This window comes from Miniopterus schreibersii, assembly GCF_964146895.1.
Source record: "Miniopterus schreibersii genome assembly, chromosome: 2".
Lineage (NCBI taxonomy): Eukaryota > Metazoa > Chordata > Mammalia > Chiroptera > Miniopteridae > Miniopterus > Miniopterus schreibersii.
In genome coordinates, this window is record NC_138102.1 from 73,267,043 (window position 1) to 73,287,254 (window position 20,212).

General features: G+C 33.5%; 1 protein-coding gene across 3 annotated transcripts in view; it reads right to left on the bottom strand.

Annotated features, from left to right (window-relative positions):
• TSC22D1 (TSC22 domain family member 1) overlaps positions 1-20,212 on the bottom strand; it is a 134,423-nt gene that overhangs the window by 86,470 nt on the left and 27,741 nt on the right. The window contains exons 2-3 of one of the 3 annotated variants that reach the window (XR_013998282.1): positions 13,979-14,148; positions 11,402-13,110 (exon numbers count right to left, since the gene is read on the bottom strand). The exons of the other annotated variants lie outside the window; for them this stretch is intronic. The gene's annotated coding sequence lies outside the window, so the exon portion shown is untranslated. Of the gene's footprint in view, positions 1-11,401; positions 13,111-13,978; positions 14,149-20,212 lie in introns of those variants that run through there. 3 annotated transcript variants of the gene reach the window in all.

Below are 20,212 nucleotides of genomic sequence, written 5' to 3' on the forward strand. Positions count from 1 at the left end.
AGCAGTAAAAAAAAAAAAAGTGAGCAGTAGTAGCATATGGGGAAAAGGGTGAGGGTGGTTTCTGTTTCTTAAAACGATACATGACAGCATTAGATGTTGATGGGAATGATCTAGCAGAGAGGAAGATTTGCTCACAGAGAAAACACTTAAGCCACAAAGTCCCTGACAAGAAACAAGAGATAGATTCAGGCTTTAGAGAACAATGAAAAAAAGTTCTTTGAAAAGAAGGGTACAGAGGTAGAAACATTTTCATATTTCTAATACTTGGGAGATACATTAACTTTAGTAGATAAATGCTCAATAGCATTAAATAAATGTAATTAAATAACTACAAAGGTTTAGAAGGCTCCTGGTAAAGCTCCACTACTCGTAAGTGTTAAGATTCAAACTAAATTGAAGAGAAATTCAAATATTTAAAAATGCATTCCAGTTTCCAGTTCAACAAGGTGTCACCCCCATGAACACGAGGGAGGGAGGGAGGGAGGGAGGGGGGGGAGGAAGGGAGGGAAAGGGGGGGAGGAAGGGAGGAGGGAGGGAGGGGGAGGGAGGGAGGAAAGCTAAACTAAAAGCCAACAAGCCTTCTTAGAGCCATCAGAGGACAGAGGTCACAGGACAAACGGCCGCCCCAAAAACTGAAGAACCAGACAAACACAGAAAACCACTGCCTACCACCACTGTAGTCAGTAACAGGTAGAAAACTTAAAAGGAATTAACAAATGAGCCTACATCAAACAAAAAATTTTTACACAGTGAAGGAAACCACCACCAAAACAAAAAGACAACCTACCTAATGGGAGGACATTTGCCAATGTTACATCTGATTAGGTGCTAATATCCAAAATATATAAGGAACTCATACAAATTCACACAAACACACACACAAATCTAAAAAATGGGCAGAGGACCTGAATAGATATTTCTCCAAAGACATACAGATGGACAGTGGACGTATGAAAAGAAGCTCAACGTCACTATGTCAGAGAAATGTAAATCAAAACCACAATGAGATATCACCTCACACCTGTCAAATGACTATCATCAATAAATCAACAAACAAGTGCTGGCGAGGCTGTGGAGAAAAGGGAGCCCTGTTCACTGCCGGTGGGAATGCAGATTGGTGAAGCCACTGTGGAACAGTGTGCAGGTTCCTCAAAAATTAAAAACAGAACTATCTTATGATCCAGCAATCCCACTTCTGGGTATCTACCCAAAGAAATTCAAAACACTAATTAGAAAAGACATACGCACCCTTCTGTTCACTGCAGCATCATTTACAATAGCTAATATATGGAAGCAGCCCAAGTGCCTACCTATAGACAAGTGGATAAAGTTGTGGTGCACGTACAATGGAGTATTACTCAGCTATAAAAAAGAATAAAATCTCACCACTTGCAACAATGTGAAGGGATCTAGAGGGTATTATGCAAGTGAAAAAAGTCGGAGAAAGACAAATAGCATGATTTCACTAATAAGTGGAATCCAAACAAAATAAACTACAAAACAGGAACTAACTCATAGATACAGTGAACACCTTGATGGTTCCCAGATAGGAGGGAAGTTAGAGAGTGGGTGATAAAGGTAAAGAGGATTAAAATGTACAAAATGCCATTTATAAAAATAGTTATGGGGATATAAAGTACAACATGGGGAATACAGTCAATAATACTGCAATGACTATGTATGGTGTCAAATCGGTACTAGATTTATTGGAGTGATCGCTTAAATGTATAATCACTGTGTTGTACACCCCAAACTAATGTAATATTGTACATCAACTGTAATAAAAAAATTTAATTTAAAAAGAAAAACTTAAAGGGAACTGATTAACTGCTAGAAGCTTGAAAACTCCTGGGAAACCCACCTAATAAGGCCTCTCAAACTTTCATGACTTCTACCTCCAGAAACACCATCAGGTTCTGAGGGTAAAGAACAAAGAAAAACCCCCTCTGATTCTGGAAGGAAGACAGGGGAAAGTATTCATTGTGAAATGGGCTCAGAACATGGGGTTCTTGACAAAGGACTGGCTTCAAGAAAAACTATTTTATCAGAGGCTAACCAATATGGATTATACCAAACCTAACCAAATGGAAAAAGGGAAATATCCAAATCAGGCCCCTATACCCTTCCTGCCCCATGCAGGCAGTGAGGGGGAAAGGCATGGGGACACTTGTCAAGGTGAAAGCCCACATCACGGTCCACTAAAAGACTGAGACCTAATGATAGGACCACAAAACACGGTTCCCCTCCCTCCACATCTTACCGTCACATCGACAAGGAATTACAACTGCAGGATAGTAAGGCTCAGATTCTATCTATAAAGGAGTCTCTAAGAAATCTCGAAGAATAGAGCAGGCCAAAGAAAAGGGCACTAGACGAAATGTTAACCTCTAACACATACAGCTACAGCAAACTAAACAAACACCTAGCCCGACCAGCATAAAACCTCACCTACAGACCTGTTTGCCTAAGTTCTTTTTATCCAACACATCATGTCTAGCATTTAAGAAAAAAATTGCAAGGCATGCTAAAAGGCAAAAAAACAATCAAAACCAAATTCAGATATGAAAGTGATTTTAGTATTAGACCAACAATTTCAAATTATTAACATGCTAAAAGCTCCAACAGAAAAAGTGGATAACATGCAAGAACAGATGGGTAATGTAAGCATTAGATAAAATCTCTAAGAATCAAAAGGAAATGCTGGAAGTCAAAAACAGAAACAGAAGTGAGGAGTATTTCATGGGCTCATAGGTAGCCTGAACATGGCCTAAGAATCAGTGAGCTAAAAGATATATGAATAGAAACTTGCTAAACTGAAATGAGAAAAAAAATAAGAAACAGAATATCCAAAAACTGCAGGACAGTTTTAAAAGATATAACATATGCATACAAGAATACCAGCAGGAGAAGGAAGAGAGAACACAACAAAAGAAATATTTAAAAAATAATGTTTGAGAACTTTCTAAAATTTACTAACAGACAGCAAACTAGATTCAGGAAGCTCAGAGAACTTGAAGCAGGATAAATACCAAAATATTTGCACTTATGCCTATCACATTCAAACTACAGAAAATCAAAAACAAAGAACAAAATATTTTGAAAGAAGCCAGAGGTATCAGTAAAGAAAGGAAAACTTTACCTATAGAGAAATAAAGATAAGAATTTCATAGACATTTCTTCAGGAACGATGGAAGAAAGAAGAGTGGAGTAAAATATTTAAAGCATTAAAAAAGAACCCTACCAATCTAGAATCTTATATTCAGCAAATTATCTTTCAAAAGTGAAGAAGGAAAAAAAGTTTTCTCAAACAAAATTGGAGGAAATTTGTCCCCAGTAGACTCGCCTTCCAAAAAATGCTAAAATAAGTTCTCCAGAGAAAAGGCCTACATAATTTCTTTCTGAGAGAGCATCAGAAATTTTAAAAGGCAAAACAAAACCTTTTCTTTTTAAAATTCTAAATTGATCTAACACACAGTTTGTTGAAAATGACAGCAACATATCGGATGATTATAGCTTACCGAGGAGTGAAATAAAGGTCAGCAATGTTATAAGGCACAGGAGGGAGGAAGCGGGAATACTCTCCTATAATGTACCTGCACTACCCATGAAGCAGTGTCATGTTATCTGAAGGCGGATGCATTGTAAATGTATGCTGCAAACTCTAGTGCAACAACTAAAAAAAATACTTTAGAAGTATAATTGATGTGCTAAGAGAGGAAAAGGAATTACATAAAACGCTCAATATCAGAGAACACAGTAAAAGAGTGGAAGACAAAATAAATTTTAAAAGCACAAGGGCAATCAATAGAAAAGATACATATTAATGCAACTATAAATATCATTTACATTATGTAAATGTAAATGATGGCTGAAATATATCAATTTAAAGACAGAGACTATTGTGTAGATAAAAAAACAAGACCCAACTATAGGTTGCCTATAAAAAACCCACTTGAAATATAAAAATAAAAGTAGATTAAAAGTGAAAGGATGAAGAAAGTTACACTATGGTAAAACTAATCTAAAGGAAGCTAGAATAGCTACATTAATTTCAGGAAAAGCAATCTTCAGAAGAAGGAAAAGTTATCAGACTTCAAGAGAGGTATTACATAATGATGAAGGGCTTGCTTTTCTATGAATACATAGCAATTCTTAGTATTTAACAACAGAGCCTTAAAATATGTGAGCCAAAAACTGATACAACTGAAACGAGAAGTTGATGAATCCACTATTCTACTTAAATACTTTAACACTGCTCTATCAGTAACTGACAGACCCAGCAGGCAGAAAATCAGAACGTTTTGAACTGAACAACACTATCAATCAGCTGGATCTAATTGACATCTAAACCATATTTCACCTAATAACAAAATACACCTCCTCAAGCTCCTATGGAACACTGACCTTGATTAAGGGCCATAAAACAAAACCAAAAATCTTTAAAGAGCAGAAATCATACAAAGTATGCTCTTAGACCACAATGGAACTAAACTAAAAATCAGTAACAGATACCAAATATTTACAGATAAAAGGAAACCACCAAAATATTAGAGATTAAACAGCACACTTCTAAAAAACACATTGGGGGGGGGGGGGGAGTCTCATGAGACACTTTTAAAAAAGAAAATGAAAATACAACTTATCAAAATTCTGGGATGCAGCCAAATCAGTGCTTTGAAAGAACAAAATAAACCTAAGGCAAGCAGCATAAATTAAAAATTAGAGCAGAAATCAATGAAATTGAAAACTAAAATAAAGAAAAATCAACAGTCAAAATCTCATTATTTTATCAATAAAATTGAGAAATCGCTAGCCAGGCCAACAAAGAAAAAGAAATAAGAGGAAACAACTAATACCACAAGTGAAAGGGGCCATCACTACTGATCCCATGGACATTAAAAATATGGAATATTGTGAATCACTCTACCCCCACAAATTTAGTATCTTAGATAAAATGAGCCAGTTCCTTAAAAGATACAACCTACCAAAACTTGCACAAGAAAAAACAAACTGATGACTTATATCTATTGCAGAAACTGAATCAATAATTAGTAACTTTCCCAAACAGAAAGCACCAACTCCAGACAGTTTCACCAAATACTTAATGAATTCTAGCAAATATTTAATAAAACTATACCAATTCTCCATAATCTCTTTCAGAAAGTGGAAACAGAGGACTTAATTCCTAATTCATTCAACGAGGCCAGTCTAATATCAAAATCAGACAATGACATTACAAGGAAAGTTAAAGACCAATATAATATCTCTCATTAAGACATAAATATCCTTGACAAAATATTAACAAATCAAACCCAATGAGTAAAAAGATTGTACACCATGGCCAATTTGTTTTACTCCATGTATGCAAGGCTGATTCAATATTCAAAAATCCATTCATGTAATCCATCACATCAACAGGTCAAAAAAGAAAAACTGGATGATCATATCAATAGATTCAGGAAAAGCATTTGATGAAAGGCAACATCAATTCATAATTTAAAAAATAAATAAAAAACCTCTGAGGAAACTAGAATCAGAGGGGAACTTCCTCAAAAAGAATGCCTACAAAAATCCTATAGCTAACATCATACTCATTGGTGAGACATTAGACGCTTTCCCCCTAATACAGGGAACAAGAGAAGAAGAAAAATAAAACTGACTTTGCAAATCCCTATGAAGAAAAAAACTCCTGCACTAAGTAACTATAGCATGGTTGCAAGATACAGATAATGTCCATTGTTTTCCAATATACCAACAATGAACAATTGGAATTTGGAATTAAAAACTTACAATTTATATTAGCATCCAAAAAATTAAATACTTAGGTATAAACCTAACAATATGTACAAGATATACATGAGGAAAATATTACAAAATGTTGATGAAAAATCAAAGATCTAAATAAATGGAGAGATATTCCATGTTCATAGATAGGAAGACTAAATATCATTAGACGTCAGTTCTTCCCAAATTGATCTTTAGTTCCAATGCAACCCCAATCAAAATCCCAGAAAGTCATTTTGCAGATAGAGGCAAACCGATTCTACAGGCTATATGAAAGGCAAAAGACCTGGAATAGCCAGCACAATACTGAAGAACAAAGTCAGAGGACAAGCAATACCCAATGTCAGGACTTACCCAAAAGCTACAGTACTCAAGATAGTGTGGTACTGGCAAAAGGACAGGCAAATGGAATGGAATAAAAAGCCCAGAAACAGACTCATAGAAATACAGTCAACGGGTCTTTGAAAAAGCAGCAAAGGAAATTCAAAGGAGAAAGGACAGTTTTTTCAACAAATGGTGTTAGAACTGGGCACACACACAATTCATTCACCTTACACCTTTCAAAAAAGTTAACTCAAAATGGATCATAGACTTAAATGTAAAAGTCAAAATGTAAAACTTCCAGAAAATAACAAAGGAGAAAATCTAGGGGACCATGGGTTGGTTTGGTGATGAGTTTTTAATTATACCAAAAGCATGATCCATTAAAGTTGTAAGTGGATTTCATTAAAATTTAAAACTGCTCTATAAGAGACACTACTAGTAGGGAAAATGAAAAGAAAAGCCACAGACTATTTGTCAAACACTCATCTGGTAAAGGACTGGTATCCAAAATAACAAAAAACTCATAAAAACTCAACTATAAGACGACAATTGATTTTTAAAATGGGCAAAAGATGTGGCCACCTTGCCAAAGATGATATACAAAAAGGCATTGTATATTGCTAAGTGAAAGAAGCCAGTCTGAAAAGGTGACATATCCAACTATATGACATTTTAGAAATGGCAAAAATAGACAAAAAAAGATTTGTGGTTGCCGGGGTTGAGGGAAGGGATGAATAGGTGGAGCACAAGCCATTTGTAGGACAGTGAGACTTCTATATGACCCTGTAACTGTGATAGTTTTATGTACTTGGCAAAAGCCATATAACTGTATGACACAGAGTGAACCCTAATGTAAACTACAAACTCTGATATATCAGTATCAGGCTCATTATCTGTGACAAATGCACCACAGAAAAGATGTAAATAGGGAAATGTACGGGGAGGGACACCAGGTATTCGTGAGAAAACTCTGTAATTCTGGTCTATTTTTCTGGAAAACTAAAACTTTTTTAAAGTCAATTCAGAAATATGTATTAAGTAAAGTATCTCTTATCTACTTTAAAAACTGAGGTTCTATATGAAATTTTCCTGAAAATATGCATTCTTTTGGGCAAAGATGTTTGGCAATCAGTGGTGCAAGAGAAAGAATTCTTTTAATTTTGATAGATCTTTCAAATGCCATCTTTGTTTCTTACTGATTATGTACCCTTCTCCAAGTTTTGTTACCCCCGAGCTTCAGTATCTCTATGTGTAAAACAGAAAAATTACCTTTCTCACAGGTCAGCTGGATTAATTAAATATTTGTAAAGCATCTAGCCAAAGGTGCAGAGTAGCCATGTAAATGTTTGTTCCTCCCTTTCTCCCTCACCCTAAAACTCTAATTCAGGTAAGGTAGAATATACCCTACATGTCAAACCAGTGTTTCTCAAACAAGGGTACTTGTACCCTAAGAGGTACACACAACTATTAAATAAGCAACTTGTGTCTTCCTGGAGCTCAATTTAAAATTTGGGAGAAAAAAGTATGTAACTGATAATTTAAAATGCTCTTATACCAAAATAACATTGCTATAGCAGAGTAGCTATACTATATTTCAAAAGGCAACATAAAACTATGTTTGCATTAGAACTTAGGCCCATCCTCAGGCTTCTAGGACTACTTCTTTGTCATCTTCTGTTGTTTGGTATATATTCCCTATTTTTCCACTGAAGCACTGCCTTTCATTTCTAACTTTGTTACTAAACACAAGTTCATTTTCTTCTTGATGTCAATCACGTGTCAACAGTTTTGCTCCAATGGGCCTGGTTACCCTTAAATTAGCAAGAACCTGAAAAAATAACATTTTACATTACAAAGGTCATTTAATATGGAATTGATGATTGAGTCAGAATTCAGCAAATAAAAACATAACCGAATGGAAATCGTACCTTTTTTACTATGATTTCTCAAGATCCTAGCTACTATCTTGAATCAATGTTTTTCTTTTCTACTAAACTGTGAACATTAACCTTTGCATAAATATACTAGCCTAATTTTCAGAAAAGCAAAATATTTTGCATATAACTTTTACTCAACAGAATCTCAACATGCATAAAAGCAAGCACCCTAATGGGTAAATACATAAAGATTAACAAAGTGGCCAGAGCCAAGCACAGGGTGAGCACATCTGTACTGTCTTGGTTCAGTGCCGTACATTAAAGAAAACAATGATAAACTGAAGGATGTTCAGAGGAGATCTACAAAACTTTGAAGGATCTCAAGACCATACTACATGAACAAGAGCAAGAAAATAGAAGTAATTTGTAGGGGGGAAAAACTTGGCTTGGAATGGGTGAGGTGTAACAGTCATGTTAAAAGTCCTGAAGGCTGTCATATTTGAAAAAAAATCAGATTTGCTCTGTTTTCCAGAAGTAGAATCTACATGGAGGTAAAGCACAGGTAAGTAGAGGTCTCTGAGCTTGCAGTCAAGAGACTTGAATCCTACAGAAATTTTATCTATCAATTATGTGATATTAGAAATATATGTGATATTCCTGGATACCCATTATCTTATATATAAAATGAGGGTGCTAAACTAGATTATTTCTAAGGTAATTTTCAAATAAAAAAATGACACAGAAGTAAATGCTGGATCAACTTAACATTAGAGCATCCTGAACATGGAACCAGCTACCTTTTATAAAGTAGGGAGTTCTCTCAATAGTTCATATCAACATCATCATTTGCTCTACACAAAGGGGAAAGTGGAATAGATAGCATACTATTTTAAGTAAAAGCCAAATGTCCATGAGCTGGTGTTCTTATAAAAAGAATTAAAAGATAGGATAAAATATCACTGTGTTTAATATGTTGCCATGTACTGAATGAATCTGTAATTCTAGAAAAAAAACACTAATCATTTTTCTAGCTCATCTGAATACTGCATTTTCCTTTGTTTCTAGACACACTAAATATGTTAACACTTGACTTGTTGAACCTACTTAATATTCCTTAAATAATAATATATCTTTCTTCTCTGAATGATTTTATCTACTAACCAACAATATTATTTCTTAACCCATAATATAACAGATTACCCTGAGTAACAGTGTTTAAGTGAATGTTTATAAAACTTGAATTTCTCAAACCAAGGTAAATATTAGTACAGCTACTGTTTTCTAAATTCGAGGCATTATTTAATAAAAATAGGCATTCACAGCAAAGCTGAAGCCAGGCAATAATCTCATGGAATATGTACTCAACTCTCCATGCACAAAGTACAATATTTTAAAAGTGCTCAGGGCCTAAGAAATACTAAATTAAATATGGATCATAAACACTAAGCGAGCAAGGGTAGGAAGAGATGCCTTGGAATATAGGTAGTCAAGCACACAAATGGTAGGATATCCGTGGATATGTGTTTCTAAATGTACTACAAAATCATACAAAAACAAATTTGTGGTTTATCCATTTCTCTTCTCTGGGAGAGATTTTTAGGGAAAATTATTTTCCTAATTCTACATTTCTGAAAATCCAAGGATATCTGTTACAGTTCACTTTATCATCAGCCATTACATTGAACACATTTTGAACATTTTTCTACCTATGCCATACCTTACCTCTTGAGTAGAGATCCCTTTGATCATAATTCCTGAAAACTCCGATGCATACTTCAAAGTTCCCTAACGTTTTTACTGCAGTAAGTTAACTATTTTAGATGTACATATTAGTGGGGGGGGGGGGGGGACTTTAGAGCACCTATGTGTTTATTTTTGGAAACACAAATCTTTTACATTTTAGAACTAAATTAATATAAGTCTGTTTAGTGGGAAATAAAAAATACCTGAACAAAAACAAAGCAAGAAACTGCTTAGGACATCTAAGCACTGACATCTTGCTCAATTGTTTCAATACAGCGAAGTAAAATAAGATCTGTGCACATATTTACAATAAACTGTAAGTCACACTGCTTATGTCAGGTACATTTTTAAGAGAAACTATTAAAAAACTGTTTCCTCATTAAAGAACAAAATTTATATAAGCCTATGTTCTTATACCTCAAAGATATAAAGGTAACCCATGTTCAACATTCTGTAATATCTTTATTTTAAAGCTACTGATGGTGTAGGGAAGAGCCCGTGTAATAAAAATTAATTCAATTATTTAAAACACTCATTTCGCCATTATTTTTACAATGTCTGAAGATTCTAGTGCAATATTTTTATTTAACCTCCCACACCCTACCCTTTCATACACATATAAATGCTTTTGTATTCAAGTAAAATACAGCCTTCCATTGAAATATTGTCAGAATCCTTATATTTTCCAAACTTACCAGATTAATAAAGCCAAGAATTTTATTTCCCACCTTCCCACAATACAGTAGCTACTCTAAATTATAATTTCCTTTTCTAATTCTCTTTTTAGATTATAATTTCTTAAAGAAGCCAAATTATTTCATTTAATCCACAAATTGTCATTAGTTTAACTTTTATTTCTTGCCTAGGATACCATATAATGTTTATTTTTAATCTTTGGAGTCCACTTCTTATAGAAGTTTTCTTCAAATTAAAAGGAAACTCCTTTTGCTTCTAGCAGACTCTGCACAGAAAAGGTAAGTGGTTCCGGTGGCTTCAATTGGGTTTAGGTAGCTATAAAAAGCAGAATCATTAGGACCAAAATTTATCCTTCCCCATGGTGTCTTGATATCAGGTTAAAAGCAAGAGACTCTTAAGTGAGTATTTCACCTTCTACAATTTGCTCAAGCAGAACACTAAAATATAAAACACTTTTCTTCTCTTGTTAACAGCTCTTATATTAGGTAGTCTCCAATCAGCCATTATTTTCAAATGTGTTTTTCTGGGCATAGGAGCGTCTTTTGCATGCGATTTTGTAAGACATTATATTTTGATTAAACTTTCTTTTAAAAGATTTAACATTATTACTCCTAATAGGTATAATTTTGACTCAAGAGTCTTCGTGGTTTGCAAAAGTGACAAAAATGGCACCTAAAAAAATCCAATTCTTGAAACAAAATTAAGATGAAGCTAATCATGAAAATTTAAAAATAGACTAAATATATCACCTAGTTCATAAATTTGGCACTGGGTGACCTGATAAAGAATCATTTTCATTTTAACAGTTTAAAAATGGTTTTCTCAAAAAAGGTTAACATACACAGGGTAGGATATATATTTAGAAATACTTAGAGAAAGACACATAAAGTTAAAATACACTTAAAAATACTGTTGTAGTTTTCAATTTCTACTCCTGAAACAAAAATAAGCCATTTATCAGTAAGTGCATTTTTTTTCAAGGAGAAAATATTTATTAGTTTTCAAATGATCACATAATACAAATATTACAAAGTCATTCTAGAAAAAAATAGATTATAATATTCATAAAATAAACACTGAAAAATATAAAATTGCATATTGTGACACAAAATATTTAAAAATCTGAAAGAAAAATGTGTTAAAATAAAAATTTAAATAAACAAATCAGTTTACATTAATATACAAAAAGTTTCACTTTTAAATAGCTTTTAGTGGCATGAAGTGAATAGAAATGCACTTACATTTCTTTTGCACACTTTAAGGAACAGAACTAAAATTTAATCAAAGCATGAGATTAAGAGATTAAATCACTTTCCATCTTTCAAAACTGAAACAAAAGGCTAATAATCTCACAGGCCATAAACTGGTTCAAAGAGTTCAACTAACTTAATTTCCAAGAAATTTCAGTTTCAGTTCCCCTGAATTCTTTCTAAAATGTTGGGCAGTTGTTTTTAAAACGTGTATGTGTTTGTAAAAACTGTCTTATTAATATTTAACAAAAATAAATCAAGCATAAAACGCTATAATCATTTATGAAAATTCAGAGCTCTCTCAAGAAATTTTAGTTTAAATTGATCTTTTAAGCTTACTTTTAAGTACTACACATACAAAAATTTCTTTACAATTAATGAGGTAAATACAGGTCTAATAGATAGCCAAGAAAGACTCAAGGCCAGCTTATAACTTAGCAAATGTTTCTAGATTCCTGAAATATTTTAAAGACTTCCATATTAATAATTCTACAATTTCCATTCTTAAAATTTATACCAAATAAAACAAACTGGCAGCATCGGATAACTTTTAAAAACTTCTTTTATAAAAGTTTTGACTGACCAGTTAATAGATATCAAAAAGAAAAATAGAAAAATTTTGATAACTATTACCATCAATTAATTGATAGTTTGGATAATTATCTTGTAACCCTCATACTACTACTACTGACTGACTCTGTTTCAGTACGATTCAAACTTTACTATGCCTTCAGCGCAGAACAATACCTCAAGTTTAACAGGTATTCACTACTTTAGATGAAGGAGCAAGCTACTTTCATCTCAAAAGATGTCTCTTCTACTTCTATACTGAAATTGTTATTGATTTGACAAATGGAAAATACGGCTCAAGACCAGAGAAAGATAAACTAAGAGTATTGCCCTAATTTTAAAAGTAACTTGAGAGTAATTAAGTTCACCATTTATTTCTAGTTTCTTTTGGTGTCAGGCAACAAAAAACAGTTTCATTAAGTTTTCTGGATCTCTCATACTACTAAAAAAATATTTGCCTGCTTGATTTTAAGGTGATTTTTCAATCCCACAAATCTTTTATGTGAAACAGATACAGAGAGCTGCTTTTAAAAGAAAGAAGTCTCTCATGCTTCCTCTATTTCAGTCTTCTGAATAGAAAGGAATATTTTCATGGCCATGTAAAATTCCAATCTGAAAAAATTATTTCATTAATTGAGCCTTTCCATTTCCAGACCAAGAGTACACCAGAGTAAATCTTAAAGTTTATAAATGACAAGATCAGGTGGCTCTCTCATCCTTGTGTCTTCTAGATATATTGCATGGCTCCGTTCACCACTGCCTTCCAAACTGCAGGTGCTGCATGTGTGACAGATATCATCCATGAAGGCTCTGCTAGAAGAGTTCCTTTTGCTGAAGAAGTATGATGTTTACCAGTTGAAAGAAATCTGGGCAATTAGAGAACAAATAAACCGGTCTCCCATTATCAAGATACCTGGAGTCACAGAAGGAATCCACCAAGGAAAAATGAAAACTTGCCAAAGGCACCAAGTTCACATTCTACCCATGTAGATGATAAGAAATTTCCTGGAATCAAATCCTACCCTTGGCATCAAAGGAACTAAGAAAAAACCATTTTAATGCCATGGGGAAAATCTAGGACAAGGCTTTTGCCACAAATAACAATATTCCTAGGGACTAGAAAACTACTTGTGAGTATATTTAACATAGCTTTCAGGGATATTATATCCTGAAACTTATATTCATTCATATTTATCTTATTAAACATTGGAACCTAGATTTGACAGTAAAACCATAACAGTACTATCATTTCATCTTCTAAAAGATCTAATTAATATGAAGTCCTAAGTTTGAGGTAGGAAAAAGACCAAAAATTTCTCACTAACAGGGTAGGATAATACCTGGACATCAGACTGTGTAAGTTAAGAGAGTTCAGATGTCCAGCTTGCCCAAAGATGCCATAGAGAAACTTCTTAAACACTGGAATAAAAAGAGTACTGAGAAGTCAACTAATACCATTAAAAGCTAAAATGGGCAAATATTCCCTTTTTAAAAGGCATTCACCAAATCAAGTGCCCCAAATTATCCACTGCTTTAATTATCTGGAGAGAAAATTAAATTTTAGGTCTCTTTTTTATTTAATGGGCACTAGTTAGCACTCTTAGAAAAACAAACAGATTGTAGCCCCACTCAGCTCTAATATGAACCCAAGGAGTTTACCAATAGAATTAAATGGGCAATGGAAGGACACTCCAATCTATAAATAAACCCAAGTAAATAATGGAAAGCACCCACTTGTTTATTATCCTTTCCCACTCTCTCCAGAAGCTGGATATTCTGCCTCCAAGGGTTCAGTGGAGAAAGTGGACCCCTGACGTCAAAAGCTCTCCGTGGTCTTGGCTGTATCTGTGGTTCTAGGATCACTCCTTGCACCTCTGGTAGGAGAGAAGCACTGAAATAGAGAGCTGAATATAGATTTAAGAGAAAATTCTTATTAAGAAATTACATTCTCTGGTCATTTGAGTCTGTAATGACTTATCCTCAGGATAAAAAGGAACTACCTTTGGGCACTTTCTTTAGTGCCTTCTTAATATGAATTTTAGAAGTCTGTCCCCATAACTGATTAATTTAATCAGTAACTATTAAGAAGGGACCTATCTTGGTCTAAGCCATAACACACTCTGTGACAAACCACTCAACTTCAAGTGGTGAAGACTGAATCGAAAAATGATAAATTATGACTGGAAACAAGATCACAGTTGTCTTAAAGGGACAGGGAAAGGCACTCAACCTCAGATATATTAAAGGAGGAGCCCCAGTTAATTCTTCTATAAAAGAGAAGATGATGGATTGAAAAGTAGAAACAGAAAAATCAAGCATATTAACAGGAATACTAATAAACCTTGGGAGTTATTTAAGAAGCTGAATTTGTTCTTGGCTTTTAAGTCTTCAGTAATTTAAAGAATTAATCAGACTACAGTCCCATATTATATAGCAATACAAAGCTAAACCTGAATTTTATCCAGCTATGACTACTGTCAATGAAAAAGATTTATTCTTCAAGCACTCATATTTAAAAGTGGAAGGGCAGGATAGTGGACACAGGCAATACAGACTAAAAAAATTTTTTAAAACATATGATCACTTGGTCTGAGGTCAAGAAGGACCAGGAAATAATCATTAATGGCTACAATGCAGAAATTCAAGCAGTAAGATATACCCAAATAATAGATGATGGTAAAGATACTGAAAAATAGTTTGCATTGTTATAGGAATAAGGTAAATAAGAGAAGGAAGTTCAAAGCATATAGCAACTGATCAAGGAAAAGCTGAAAGGAGAATAAGATAAGCAGACATGTATTTAAAGTTACAGGGACTGCAGGATAAATTTTAACAGTGGAAAACAGATAAACTATGCTTTGTGGTACAGAGCGAAACATCCCTATTAAATTTCAGATCTTATTCTAAATAGAAAGGTGCTGCATATTCCTGCTGTATGGAACATAGTCACACTAACCTATTTCAGGGACATATTATATTGTGGGATAAATTAAGAAAAAACTATCAAGTAATCTCTCTCTCACACCAACTGGTTATGACAAGGGTTCCTTACCTGTTAGTGGAACGAGGATTGTGCTCTCTTGTTCTATCAATCAACCAACAAAGGTTATAGTCTCAGCACTAAGAAGGTAGCAACCAACCAAAGTTAATGTTTTTTAGTGCCTTCAACTTCCTCCTGGCTCTGCCAGCCAGTTTGGAAATATACGAATAGCTGAAAAGGAATGGTTATTCCATTACCTAACAACATTTAGACTAAATTTTTTTTAAAGCCTAAAGATGAAAGAATGAGCTAACACTTCTGCTTTAGGAATATACTAAATTCTGTACAAGTGAGAAATGAACATAGTTTGGACTAAGAAAACATATAAATTTAACCATCAAATCTATAATTCCAAAAATTAAAGAAATAGTGAAAAAATAAATCTAAAGGATGTCAAAGGGTGAAAATGCCATCTTGCAAGAGGTATCAGATTAATAACTACAAAAATATTTTATGAGGCTTTGTGCCAGCTTTTTTTTTTCATTTTAAGTTTCCAATAGAGTTTAAGTTCTGAAGTCTTTCAGTTTTGAAGAGACTACAGACTATATTTTTTGAGCAGTAGCTTAAAACAGTATTTTACAGTATAATCACATTGAGGAGGTATATGAAGAATGACAAGAGGAAAGGAGTACAAATTGGAAAAAGACCTGCATACTAAGCTATCTCAAGAAATACAATCTAATTAGGCATTTTCAAGAGTCCAAATAAATCAACAAAGTGTTCTACAGCTGGAGTTCCTAAAGGATGGCTCTTTAACAGATGAGTAAGGCTTAAAATAAATACACAAGAGCTATCTTATTTATGTTTTCATTGTACCCATACGGAGCAAAGAAGTGCTACAAAAGTGCTTTTAAAATTATTAAGCAATCATCCTCTAGTCTTTTCTAATCAATTTCCTTGACAAATCAATCCTTTTCATGTCTAATATTTCAATATAAACCAGGAAAAATATTAAATATTTCCAGATTAATGAGATCTTAGTAAAACTTAACTTCAACTAAGATACAGTTAAAAATATATTCAGAAAATATAAACAAGATGATTTTCCAAATTTCCCAGTTTTCCTTCATTTCTTGAATGCTAACCAGTAATAACAACATAACTGAATGAAAATACAGACAAAAAGGGAACATTCCACTTTGAACAAGAAATACATCTAATTTTTTTTAAATTTACAGACCCATTTCACTTTGAAAATAAAAACAATCCCCAAGAAATCATATCTTGCTCGAAATTGATACTGGGCTAAGTTTACAATTTCTCTTTCAATAGGAGCTCCAAATGCTTATCATACCCCAAAGAATATATAAATTAAAAATACAACAAACTTAGATTTGAAAAAAACAAATATCCTTGTTACAGGGCAAGTGAGTTGGCTAGAGAAGTGGATCCACTTATAAAATTTTCCCAAGTCAGATTACTTTCAAGATATAATTTATTTTGCTTCTATTACCAAAACTTGTGGATTCAACATATTTATACTCAAAAATGAATAAACAAACTTGTTTCCCTAAATAGAAATTATTTTGAATCATTGAGTAGAGCTGGTATCATTCTTGCTTTAGGAGTGAATCCATGTATAAAGACTGTGGGTTTGATATTGCACCATTTATAAAAAAAAATGTAAAGGCACTTTCAAAATGAGATCATTAATCAAACATGAAAGAGCAGCTTCTGTGAGACTTAATGGAGGCTCATAAGAATGACACAGTAGGACCTTACTTAATTCTATTTTAATAGATAGCATTCTCTTCTATGTGGCATCTCAAAAGGAAATGAGTAAATACTCCACTACAGGACTCCACTAGAGAATAAATTCCAAACCAAAGCCAACGAAATGCTGAAATGTCACAAAGGAACTCAAACAGGTGTTCCAGTACATTAATAAAATCATTTTAACATTTTCCATAAATATAAATTTTTAAAGTATTTTAGTTATGAACATAACTAAAAATCCTGTTATATTCAAATCAGAAGTAATAAATCTAAGTCTTTTATATGTAAATACCATTCTGAGAAAGTCTCCTGAAATGTACAAACTAGACTATTTGCAATATTTGTTCTCAATACTAAATTATTAAATGAACACATACTGCTAGTTTTAAGCATTTCTCATACTGAAGAAAGAGGAAGAGCTACACCTAATCATTTTTTAAGCAATGAAATAGACGGTAACACATATTTACGAAGACTATCATTTCCATTCACTTGTGCTGTAACTAGCTGATCTGAAGTTAAACTTGCTAATTTGTAGATTTACAGATTACTCATAAAACAAGACATTCTAAGCTAAATTGAAAGCATGATGTAGTATCTTTTTCCTATTCATCTTTTATCACTCATTTTACTGGTTCTAAAGCACATCTACGAAGAAAAAGAATTGCTCACAAATCCTGCCAACAGCCCAGCTGACATTAAAAAGAAAATGAAAGAATATCCTAACAGAAAGAGTGAGTTTTGTATCTCCAGCCCCTTCAAGAGTGCTTGGCACACTGAGTTAGGTAAATTCAGTAAATATTTTAAAAATGAATGAAGCCTACTAATCAAGAAACAAAAAGAAGAATTTTGTCAAGTGGCTGATATCTAAAATAGGCACTAAAGAGTTCAACTTTCTAATCCTACAGAAAATAAAAACTATCAAAAATACTACTTTCATGGCTCTCTTTTGGAAATCAGCCTCTAGGATTAATTTTGAGTATGGTCAGCTGAAACTTCAAAGGTATTATCCTGAGATGATCCAAATTTTAGCTAAATTACAGCACCCATTATAGATTTTCTAATGTTCTTTTTCCAGGTTTAAAATTAGTAAAAAAACAAACCAGGTATTGCCAAATCCAAATTTTCAATTTTAAAAAGTGACACTGCCAAAAAGCAAACAAGCAAAACCCAACTCCCTTAGAAATAGTTAGCAAAACTATTGTATTGGCTCTGGAGGAAAAGATTTCTTCTTTCTAAACCACAATTTTGTATATATTGTCAAAAGGAATACACCTTTAAAACATCAAAATAGGGACGAAAGCTTGGAACTTTAAAGAATGCATAGCATTATGAGGATACACAATCATGGAAAGCAATTTCCTAAAAGAGGAGAAAGTTGTAATGAGAATAAAAAACCCTATTATAAATGTTTTAAGAACTCAACATCTAACCAAATTCTAAGATTTATCAATATATTTTCCTTTCATCCTTTTAGAAAACATACTCTCCAAAAATATTAGGATTCAAATTACTTCACTAGGTTTAAATGTCAAGTGTTTATTAAAAGACAGACAAGAAAGAGAGAGCTAACCCAGTGTCTTCATGTTCCACCAGTTTATAAAATGAAGTAAAAGAAATAATGCACAATATACTTTTACAAGTAGTTAATCAACTACAGAATAAATGATAATAAGCAATCATAAAAATATTTATCAATTATAAGAAAGTCAACTTCAGCCTGGCTGGCGTGGCTCAGCGGTTGAGCATCAACCTATATATGATCCAGAAGATCGAGGTTCAATTCCTGGTCAGGGCACATGCTCAGGTTGTGGGCTAGACTGGGGGTGTACAGGAGGCAGCTAATCAATGACTCTCATCGTTGATGTTTCTCTCTCTCTCCCTTCCTCTCTCTGAAATCAATAAAGACACTTTTTTTTTTTTAAATGTCAACTTCAAAGTCAAGTTGCTATCTTTTAAAAGACAACTGCAGCTGGGCCTATGTGACTCAATGGACTGAGCATCGTCCCATGCACCATAGGTCACTGGTTCAATTCCTGGTCAGGGCATGTGCCCAGGTTTCAGGCTCAATTCCCATTAGGGGATGTGCAGCAAGGGGCAGCCAATCAATGTTTCTATCTCTCCCCCTCTCCCTTTCTCTCTCTCTAAAAAAATCAATAAAAACATATTTTTTTAAAATAAGGTAAATAAGAAAATAAATAAAATAAAAAGACAACTCCAGGGTTAAGAAGACTAAACACAAAAGTATTAAATTTGCCACTGCCTCCTTTGAATAAAAAAGGCTTCTACAGCCCTGGTCGAATGTCTCTGTTGGCTGGAGCGTCATCCCATACATCAAAAGCTGGCGGGTTTGATTCCCAGTCAGGGCACATACCTAGGCTGCAGGTTTGATCCCCAGTCTGGGTGTGTCCAAGAGGCAATGGATCGATGTTTCTCACATCAATGTTTTTCTCTCTCTCCCTAAAATCGATAAACATATCCTCAAGTGAGGAGTAAAAAAAAAAAAGCTTCTATATTTAACAAAAAAATAAGTGATTTTAAGAAAAAAATCTCTAAATCACTGGGGCAAATTCTTTCATACTCAACTTAGCCCTTTACTTTAACTTCTCTAGCATCTTTTTTACCTATTTTGCTAGTATGGAATATTTGGCTTTGTTCTAATGATGACCAGCATATATTAAAGTATACATGGGAAGGGGAAAAAAGATCAACTTTCTGCCACATTTTTTATTCCAGGATTTTTGTGTTGTGCTACATTTAAGTGCACTCAGAAAAAGATGAATATAAAAGACTATAGAAAGAAAAAAAGTTTTATAAATTAGGTTGTCTTTACATTAATTCCTTTATGATTCTTATCTATGACAAGAAATATGACATACCAGTCAACAACAAAACAATGTTAAAGAATTATACTCAAAAGGTTCTTATCAAGCAAGAATCATCAAGGGATACTAAAATTAATGGGTGGAAATAATGAGAAACAGGATATTTACTTGGTCTAAAAATATCTCCCCACAAGACACTTGCTATTTACAAAGAGAAAAAGAGTAATTTAACAGTGTAGAAACCTGGGAGACACCTTCTTAACCAAATGATCAAGATAACATCACCAGTAACGAGGCAGATATCATGTACCTCCTTATATAATGCACTGATAAAGACATAACTTCAATTCTGGGGTATCCTTACCTAAAATGCATAATCTCAATCTG